The 8,008-nt window shown below is 35.0% G+C and overlaps 1 pseudogene; it reads right to left on the bottom strand.

The window, feature by feature from the left end:
• Positions 1-1,929: 1,929 nt before the first annotated feature.
• On the bottom strand, positions 1,930-5,030 carry LOC113506356 (annotated as a pseudogene).
• Positions 5,031-8,008: the final 2,978 nt, after the last annotated feature.

Below are 8,008 nucleotides of genomic sequence, written 5' to 3'. Positions count from 1 at the left end.
AAGAAACGACAATAAGTCTTTTTGGATATTGTAATGAAATAAATATTCTATGTTATGAACTATTCATATACAAGTCAGTCTTGTTAATTTATCTACGGTCAAAATTCGAAGCAATTTGAAGATTGGACACTTTGGACAGTAGTTATTGTGTAACAATCTCTAATAACAGCCTGTAATATAGGAGAAGATAAATTTGTAGCAGTTCTATCTAATTATATTTGAAAATTCGTGGCGATCAAATGGCTTTATCTACCTATAAATGTTTGGTCGAAGAACGTTCGCAATGTTTCGCAAACGCTAGATTAACACATTCTTACAGAATTACACGGCGGCGAAGAATGCATTTCTAAGAAATCTATAGAATAATTAGGATAATTAATATTAAGAATAATTTTTCAACGTTTAACAAGTCGATGCACAAGATTTTAAATACGTAAATGGATTAGATTAGGTTATATCAAACTACAGTTTTTGTGCTAACTGAACACTGAGATCTCGATAGTCGGCATTGCTGGGCAAAACGCTAGAAATGTATTAAACTGGCAGGGTCACAAACCTAAGAATGACTGGGCACAACTCGAACAAAACAGTAATAATTAAAGGAAAATCAACACAAAATATTAAGCTCCAGTAGGTGTCGCTATCTGTTTGACAAACAATATTGATCTGTAAACCCTAAACAGAAGATAAAATAACTTATTGATTAGGTACTCTGTTTGGTTCGCATTAATATCGGGTTGCGCCAACTCATTCGATTGAATGTAATTGAGATTATCATTAGCATTCGCAGTTTTTAATTTAAGCACAATAATGTAAGTGAAAATGATTTGATTCATATTTATACACAATAATATGTTTATTTTAACGCACTTTATATCGGATTCATAATATTTTTATTTTATGTATATTTTTTAATGACACATTTTGTTTTCATTACGTTGTCTGGTATTGAATGTATTGTAATTTTGGCCAGCAATGTCCTTGAAGCTAGCACTCTGAAGGGAACGGTAAATGTGTGGAATGTCTAGATAATAAGAATGATTCGATCATTTATATGACGTGTTTTTAAACTAGCCTACAAATAAATGGATATGCTAAGTAATTTATGAAGTTTTATTTAATTTTGCCTTTAGTAAGTGTAAGAACTTCCGCAGTATGCAAGTCCATAGTATAATATATAGTCTGGTTGGAATTGACCCCTCTATTGTAATGTATAGTTTACTTACAGCTAACATATTGGAAATTTTCGATTACTAGTTATTTTGCCTGTTTGTCGTTAAAACAGTTAAACAGTCATTTTCATTTTCACACCAACCCAAGCGCCCTTTTCGGCCGTAGGTATAAATATTTAAAATACGCCAAAGTCGGGCTACCGTTCGGTTGAATAATCCGGAACTAATATGGCTTACCTACTAGAAGCTGGAACGACTCTCCAAACCGTCGGTTTCGAATATACTTATCCCATTATTTGTACTCCAAGAACGCGTCGACACACGATTAAACTACTCCTCGCACGGGCACCACTAAGTTATCACTAATATTTTTTATGGAGTACTTACTCAAATAGCTTAACGAAAAACACTATTTTTACTTTCTATATAGTCACGAAAACGAATGTACGTAAATATTTTTAATCGGAATGTTACATTATCTAACTACGTGCGCGGAATAAAAACGCGGCAACAGTGACAAACATGGCGGATTCCTAGATGAAAAAAAGTTAAATGACGCATCGCGCAGGCAAAGAAAGCCCACGATCGGAATACTCCTCTAAATGGACTTCCTATTAAATAAATGATTAAACAGAAAATGATTAATTTTTTATATGATAAGCTGGATTGTTTTGTTAAAGGTTTAAATAAAACTAATTATATGGAGGTAAATGTTGATTTATTATCAAACCCTTTATTATATAAAGGTAGCTGCATAAAAAATATATAAACTTCTTTGGTTATGTTTTACATGAATGTATTATTCCTTCAGCATAATGGAGCCAGCTAGTGTTTTCTGAAAAGAAAAATAAACATTTTTTTATTTTATAACATAATATCTGCATCTTTTGCTACATAGCATTGTTCATTGACTTGACTAGGTATAGATATAATTATAGTATTATTTTGAAGTGGAAACAAAGAGACACTTACTTTATGCTCCTCCAGGTATTGGAAGTCTGTTTCGGCGTTGAGAACCTGGATTGCGTCCATGATGAGCGTCGTGGTGTCTTCATGTTCTTAGCGAACATCGCCATCACCTCGCCGACCGATACCTGAGAACGAGACGTTTTACAAAACATGACAAATACAAAGGCTAAAAAATATTTATTTTGCGTTATCCTGAGAAATAAAACAAGGATTCAGTAATAAAATTGAAAGCTACAATTTTTTTTTTTTAGATTCTGCTTTTTTATTTTTTATGCGAAATTAAGGGCATGACGAGCTACTAGGTAGGTACGTTATTTTGGAATGTGTCTGTATCCCACCAACTACATATTTAAAAATGGTATGAGCCTCCTATATACATTTTGTCACTTACAGACTCCTCATTCTGCCGCCAGCAGTCGTAGTCAGTAACCAGAGCCACGGCGGCATAACTCAAACCGGCTTCCTTGGCTAACACCACCTAGAAAAAAAAAAGTTACAAGTCAAACTTCCAAATAGTTTCTCACCTGTTATACCCGGCCTTGGCCTATGATGATTAATATAATATAAAATCTGTTGAAAATGTGTACCTCTGGCACTGTCGTCATGTTGACCAAGTGTCCGCCCCACTGACGATGCATGAGGCTCTCTGCTCGAGACGAAAATCTGAATAAGAGAAACAGTTAGATGCTAAGCAGACAGTCACTTTTGAGTTCTTTGTTTTTTTCTGAACTACGGCGATACAAAGTGAGTCACGGGGTGTTCAACGTTCTAGTCTACGTCTTTCTCAAATCTTTTTAATCCAGCTCCAACAACTTCAATCTAATAAATGATCCTATTGGAATCTAATCGTAATGTTTCTTTTAGAAGTAAGATAAGTGTACTAGTAAAACACTACTAATTAAAGTATGATGGCACTTATACTCATCAACGGTATTCCAATGCGTTAAACAATAGCCAATAGGCCACTGCCATAATTTTCAAGCTTTTGTCTTATATAATAGAATTGGTAGGTAAATTACTTTACCTAGGTCCTTGTATAACAACAGCCAGTCCCTGTCTCATGGAACCTGCATGCTCTCGCTCTCGCGGCGGTGATCATGGCTTGTCTGGCGCGCTCGCAGAAGGCGGGCTTCATGGGCAAGTGGCACACACCGCGAGGCCCGCCTCCGTTTGTTGGTAGAACGTGCATGGTCGGCCCCATGTACTGGTATACAGGGAAAGGATTTTAATTAAAGATGGTATAATGAGATGAGAATGATAGTTGTTGGTGTTTTGGCTCTTAGTAATTTCATTTAAATTGGGCGCTTGTCAGTTTTAGCAGTAGTTATTTCCGTAAACACGGAAAAATGCGGATTACTTATGTGTTACCTACTCAATAGTACATAGTGCAAAGGTACAACGACTGCGACACTGTATAGGTGATTATTTATAGATGGGCATTTCTTTAAAAGATATGTTCTACAGGACAAAAGACGAAACGATTTTAAATAACATAGATAATTTTGGAGTATCTTTAGAATTTAGTTTAGTTTAGAATTTAAGCAAGGTTAAAAGTCCTAAGTGCTACATCGACAAAAAAAAAGTATATCTTTTGAATTTCCTGAAAATGTCTATAGCTCACTTTCAAATTGGAGAGCCCTAAAGCATCTGTAATCCGCTAAACTAAGTCACAAAGCCAGGGCTATGCAAATCCGTTAGGTACTGTTGCCAATACCGGTTTATAAAGATATATTTATACAACCTGTTATGATAATTTGCTTAGATTTATTCTCAATGTGCTGTGACATTTACAATAATCAGTGTTTTAGTCGCATTTTTGCGAGTAAACCTTTCAAGTTTTTAAAAGGTTGAAATAGCAAAATGTCACATAGTTTCCTTATGAATCTATAAGTTGAAAAACTTGTTCTATTGTATAACATAACCTTGAATATCTCGTGCTTGATAGCTTGTAGAACAGGAGTCAGTAGGTAGAGAAAAAATGTATGGATTGTGTGAAGAATGTTATGTTCAAAATGGAAGTGAATACGAAGATAGAGACCAAGACTTTGTTCTGTAATGACAACAAGCTATAAATCCGTACATTGTTACCGAAAACATCTTTCTTGACTATCCTACTAATATTATAAACGCGAAAGTATATATGTAACGATATATGGATGTTTGTCCCTCTTTTACGCAAAATTCACTGAACTTATTTAGATATTTTATAACCAGGATTAACACATAGGATATGTTTTAATTTTCTATTAATAACGGGCGGGCCCGCGGGCAACAGCTAGTCAATTAATTTTCCTATTGCCTTTTGAGACAAGCAAATAAAACAATAATTGTTGCTGATGACGTAAATTCGCGTTGTTCAATTGTATGTTGTCTTTTCTAATTAGCATATTTATGGGGAAGAATATACGAATAGACGTCGTGTTTACTTGTAAATTAATATGCGAAATCATGCTTGTTTTCGTCTATGTTTGCAATTAATAGTGGTTTGTGTCGTCATATTTTACCTTTATAGAAGACATTGGCAGAGACGTCAAGCCCACGTAGACAATCATCACTTCTGTAAGTGCTAAAGATGACAAATACCTCCGAAAGCGAATTCATTACTCTATAAGCTAAGGGAAGCAAAATAGGGAAGTTGCCAAAAATGCTATTCGTCAACGTTTTAACGATTGTAATAGAACATATCATTTTAACCCCCTTCATGTGCAACTTTATATACCCCTCTCTAAAGAATTTAACGGTGTCCATCTGACTCAAAGATCACGATATGATATCTCAACTGGTTTTTAATGCGGCTTCAAAATTGTAATATTTGTTATTTCATCATTACATCCTTTAATCATAGATCCTGGTTTCTTTGATAAAATCTGCTGACACACCTCTATCCATATCTTATTACAGAATTGCGTTATTATTCTTTATCTATCATAAGGGATGATTAAATCTTGCGCAATCGCCATTTTTATCAAATCATTGCTAAATAAGTGTATCATGCGTTTCCACGTTTTGATTATAATTATCAACATTAGCAAAATGGAATATAACTGATGTTTTGATAAGTTCGGTTTGTTGGGCACGTTTGATCATTAAAGTATTAAATGGTTGTAAAATCTAATATATAAAATTCCCGTGTCACGACGTTAGTTACCGTACTCCTCCAAAAAGGCTTACCGATTTTTACCAAATTTTATACGCGTATTCAGTAGACCTGAGTTGCTCTCACTAAAAACAAAATATTTTATTTTCTGGAAGAAATTTTTTGATTTTAGTTTTTTTACAAAAAATACATACAACTAGAAATCATTTCATAGGCAAAACAACGTTTACTGGGTCAGCTAGTACAATATAAAAAACTAAACAAACAAACACTCATCGTTTCATTGATAAATCAATTACTAACAACATTAGGGACAATGTTTTCTAACTTGACATTCTCAAGTAATGGCTGCGTCCTATTTGCAACTATTGCGAGTTGTTGCGAACCTGCGCGGACGCACGAGGTAATCTACTTTCTAAAAGATATAGACCATGTTGTAGTCGCGGGAGCGGGTGTCCCAGAAAATGTGGTTTGAGAAAGTTTATTTTTGTGTCTTTGCGTATAAAAGTATTTAATGGAAAGAAAACTTCATTACTCTAAAAAGAGCCCCGCGAGTTGATGGGTCCACTGAGTTGGTTAACAATAGGATAAAGAAACAAAATGTTTGGGAGACAAGTAAATCTGTGAGTGTGATACTAACGTAAAAAATATGAGCCTTTATTTGGTTCAAAAGTTCATGAAATACAGCCTGGTGATAAACGGACAGGCAGCTGGACCGCTATTCCGTTATTAATCTTCTCGCGCGAGACCGTCGGAAACGTCGACTATTAAAGCCCAACTTTAAGGTTTTACTAAATATTTCGACAATCTGTTGCCTTTAAAATGTAAGCTACAGAGACCTGTTAAAACTAAGTGTCTTTAAAATAATAACGTTATATTCAGCCCATATTAGACCCAAGGAATCCTCATACGGGTATATAAAAGTGACTTTCAGTCTGATAAAAAGAAATACATACTATAACATTTCCGTATGCAGCAAATAGAGACTGCACCACATGCAAGTTTTGAAAGTGACGTGCAATCTGATAAAAAAGATACCCTACCAACCCAGTTAGCACTTCACTTGTTTTATTCGTTACCAGCGCAATGATAAGTTGTTGACCCTCCTGCATTCCGTTTGAGACGGACAACCGGTTGTCTGGTCTTCATTCATTGAATCTCAAACCCATATAGGACCTTGTGACGTATTCAGTTATTTCTGTTTTATTATTTGAATTTCTCTGTAAAGCAGTTTACATAGTACAATTCAGTTTCATTGGGCGTCTTTAAATATGTTGAAATGTATATGTCTGAGATTTTTAATGTCATTTTCTCTACTATTTATCACAAGCTTTGTGCTTATTATACTTTTTCCAATATTGTTTGTTTTTAGGCGTGCTGGATTCGGCTGTATCTATTTCAGACGATTAGTATTTTTTGTAGTAGGACCAAAGATCTAACAACATGCTTTATCATAGTGACTACAACGTCTTTAAATGATTGCGTGCAGGTAACGAGTACAAACGTTACGTTTTGCTGATAAGTTGTTATTTACTAAGCGTTACCTGCCCACTGCTCGATAAAAACATCTTATTTTTTACATCCTGGCATCTTGCATTCACTTGTACTTCTTGAGTAAGGCCAACATTTCTGTGTGTTGGCCTTACTCATACGATTCAAACCGCATACAAACGACCACATTGCTAGGAAAACCACATTACAAACAACTAATAAATCGCTATAACCTTCACTATGGCTATAGTTTTTCGATAAATTGCGTGCGCCTGAGTCGATGACGTCACGGAGGCGCGATCCGGCCAGCCAATCAGCGCGCGCAGATCGAGAGGCTCGCCGAACTGTCATGGCCGCTGTTTTTCCTCGTGTCGTGAATGTGGTTTAGCTGTTCTATTGATAATGCGCTCTGTATTTATGTTATGATAAGAAATTCTGTGTTTTCTATATTCAATTCTCTTAGTTGGTAAGTTTTAATTATTGTATTTTTGTTCTTCGATCTTTGGGAGATGTTTTGTAGTTTATTTGATAAGTTGCAAGTCCTTCAACTGGTTGAAGATCGCTGACATTTTTCTTCAGATTTTTTTTATCTGGGGTCTGAAGGTGGCAAATAACAATCAATGCCATCCAACCAGCTTGCTGTCAGCCTACCCTGTTTTAGTGTTCCGGCTCTACATAGCCATAAAGTCGCAAACAACGCCCACGAATACTTGAATTGAAACTTGAATGATGATTAATCTGTTTTTTTGTATATTGATTCACTCATAACATGGAAAGATACTGCCAAGAAAGATGTAACAAATATAATGTGATTTAACGACGTTTCTATCATACTATTTCATAAAAAATACCTTAGTTAAGTGGGTTGTTTGATATAAAACTATTTTGGAATTTTACTTCAGGAAAAAAAAATAACAAGTAAATTATTAATCACATGTAACATGTTATGCCATTACTGTGTGCTTATTTCATGGTATTTATTGCTCCAGGAAAAGTAATATTTATCCGTGTAAATAGTATATTTTCCTTGTTTAATGTTATATTATTATGGGCTTCTATGTAACAGCAAGAATTATATTAATCTAAATTATTTAGAGGTTAATTTTGTAGAGAGATATCTCAGAAACTACTGAACCGATTTCGAAGATTCTTTCATTAATATAAAGCACACATAATTTTCATTGTCCTAAGATGCCCAGGGCCGGGATGGTTGGCGCTTTTTGGGGAGGCCTACGTTCAGCAGTGGTCGGCAATAGGCTGAGATGATGAAGTATTTGAT

The sequence above is a fragment of the Trichoplusia ni genome (assembly GCF_003590095.1).
Source record: "Trichoplusia ni isolate ovarian cell line Hi5 chromosome 12 unlocalized genomic scaffold, tn1 tig00003192_group11, whole genome shotgun sequence".
In the NCBI taxonomy this organism is placed as follows: domain Eukaryota; kingdom Metazoa; phylum Arthropoda; class Insecta; order Lepidoptera; family Noctuidae; genus Trichoplusia; species Trichoplusia ni.
Note: the sequence above shows the minus strand (reverse complement) of the source record. Positions and strands in the feature narration are given on the sequence as shown.